This window comes from Bison bison, unplaced genomic scaffold (assembly GCF_000754665.1).
Source record: "Bison bison bison isolate TAMUID 2011002044 unplaced genomic scaffold, Bison_UMD1.0 scf7180017864388, whole genome shotgun sequence".
Taxonomy (NCBI): Eukaryota; Metazoa; Chordata; class Mammalia; order Artiodactyla; family Bovidae; genus Bison; species Bison bison.
Genome location: NW_011494960.1, coordinates 1,562,480 through 1,565,615, shown reverse-complemented (window position 1 = coordinate 1,565,615; position 3,136 = coordinate 1,562,480).

The window sequence follows — 3,136 nt, the reverse complement described above, 5'->3', positions numbered from 1 at the left end:
CTATTTCCTTCTCCAATGCATGAAAGTGAAAAGTGAAAGTGAAGTCGCTCAGTCGTGTCCGACTCTTAGCAATCCCATGGACTGCAGCCCACCAGGCTCCTCCATCTGTGGGATTTTCCAGGCAAGAGTGCTGGAGTGGGGTGCCATTGCCTCCTCCGAATTATGAGTCTATTCAGTCCAAATACATGGTGGAAAGAAATTTGATGGCTTAACAGTTTTATACAATTCTTTGCAAGGCTAAATTAATTTCACATTTGTCACTGAAGTGGAGCTATTCAATGTTCTACTGTGAATTCTAGTAGCAATTTGCAAGCACTTGCTAAATCATCTCTATCACTTAAAAATGGCCAATATTCTTACTTCTTATACTTAGATGAATCCATGCATCATTGAAATAACCAATTCACATTCTTTTGCTATTCAGCAACCAGTAGGGTTGCTTCATATTTTGCTTAATTTTAGTTCAGTATAACAGGTAACACATTGCTTTGCTTTCCAGAATTACATCCATTTGTCAGCTTCTGCACTCAGTGCTTGTCAAATCTACAGATGCTGCTTGTTTGAAGTGTGAATTTTTAGTAAAATAATGTTAAAATAGACTTCTTAAAGATATTTAAGTTTAAATGCCTGTTCTCCATTTATAGGAATACCTAAATAGGCTACTCATATTTTAATAATTCGTAATGAGTAGAAATGCAAATTGAATATTTCAAAGACCTAGAAAATAACTTAACACTTGAATAAAAGTTCAGGTGATTTTAAAGCAAATTGACTAAATCAACAATTTAACTACTACAAATATTACACACAGTTTTTTTTAACAACTACTACAAACAATAGTATAAGAGAAGCAGAAGATATTAAGAAGAGGTGGCAAGAATGCACAGAAGAACTATACAAAAAAGATCTTCATGACCCAGATAATCATGATGATTTGATCACTCACCTAGAGCTAGACATTCTGGAATGTGAAGTCAAGTAGGCCTTAGGAAGCATCACTACAAACAAAGCTAGTGGAGGTGATGGAACTCCAGTTGAGCTATTTCAAATCCTAAAAGATGATGCTGTGAAAGTGCTGCACACAATATGCTAACAAATTTGGAAATTTGTAGTATTTGTAAAAAAAACTGTGTGTAATATTTGTAGTAGTTAAATTGTTGATTTAGTCAATTTGCTTTGAAATCATCTAAACTCCTATTCAAGTGTTGTTATTTTTTAGGTCTTTGAAATATTCAATTTGCATATCTATTCATTACAAATTATTAAAACAATAGTATTTTTGCTACTATAATTTAAAAACTATGGTTCATTAAGAACAAAGAGTTATAATTGAACCTATAGAAAGAAATGTTAATTTATGTTTCTAGTTGGTGTCATTTAAAGAATGACATTACAAGAGTGAAGAATTTGTCTTTTTATCAATTATTCTAAATTATAGGATAATTTAGCTTGATATTTGTATCCTGATTTTTTTAGGTTATCTTTATTTTTCCTGGAGTTAGTTTTTACCTTTCTTTTCTTTCTTCTTTTTATATAGCAAATACCTTTATCATAGATATACGATTACTTTTTCTCTTATATGTATCACACATTTCATTACATCTGCTTTATTTCTGAATTGTCCTTCCTGAACTCTTGTTCTCAAGCTCTAATCTAGCCCATTTGATCTCTAAGCCAGTTTCCACAGCTAAAATTATGGAACTTTTCTTCATACTCTTTTAAATTGAACATACTGTTTCCAAGAACATATGTCTTTATTTTTAGAGTTTTTATTGTTTCTGTTTGGTTGATTGGTTAATTGATTCGACTATTCACTTTTTTCCCAAAAGATGAGTATGTAAGAAGTAAAGTCTGAGTTCTTCAATAATGAAGATGTCTCTGTTTTGCTCTCATACTTGATATGCAGTGCAATGACTCAGTGGACACGGGTATGAGAAAACTCTGGGAGACAGGGAAGGACAGGAGGACCCGGAGTGCTGCAGTCCCTGGGTCCACAAAGAGCTGGGCATGACTTTAGTAACTGAACAGCAACAGCACGGCAGAAAATAAATTAGAAACCAGAACTGTGAACCAGAAGTCTCGTGGTCAAATACCAGAACCAACAGTCTGCAACTTTGATAAAAGTACCTTTGTTCTCTGTGCTTCCAATTCCTCATCTGAGAGATGGAGCTTTAATGGCATCTAACACACAGGATTAAATAAGTTGTATACTTAGGGCTTTTATAACAGGGTTTGGCGCCTTGGGAAGACTTGGTTCAGGTCATCATTCATCAAAATTTAAAAGCTGTTCCTCCTTTGTTGTCTAGTATGTGGTGGTGTTGATTAGAAATTTGGTCAAACCAGTCCTTATTCTCCTGAGGTAATCTGTTTTGGTTTTGGTAAAAGCTTTTAGGATCATTTGTCTTTGATATTCTAAGTATCATGTGACTGTGTGTGAAGGTCTTTTATCCACCAGTTCAGCCTTCATTGGTTCCTTTGATCTGAACATTTGTGTTTTATTTCTTTTGCTTTACAATTTTATCTTCATTATTCTTAAATAACAGATCACATCAGATCAGTCGCTCAGTCGTGCCCGACTCTTTTCGACCCCATGAATCGCAGCACGCCAGGCTTCCCTGTCCATCACCAACTCCCGGAGTTCACTCAGACTCACGTCCATCAAGTCAGTGATGCCATCCAGCCATCTCATCCTCTGTCATCCCCTTCTCCTCCTGCCCCCAATCCCTCGCAGCATCAGAGTCTTTTCCAATGAGTCAACTCTTCACATGAGGTGGCAAAAGTACTGGAGTTTCAGCTTCAGCATCATTCCTTCCAAAGAAATCCCAGGGCTGATCTCCTTCAGAATGGACTGGCTAGATCTCCTTGCACTCCAAGGGATACCACAGTTCAGTTCCACAGTTCAAAAGCATCAATTCTTCGGCGCTCAGCCTTCTTCACAGTCCAACTCTCACATCCATACATGACCACAGGAAAAACCATAGCCTTGACGAGACGAACCTTTGTTGGCAAAGTAATGTCTCTGCTTTTGAATATGCTATCTAGGTTGGTCATAACTTTCCTTCCAAGGAGTAAGCGTCTTTTAATTTCATGGCTGCAGTCACCATCTGCAGTGATTTTGGAGCCCAGAAAAATAAAG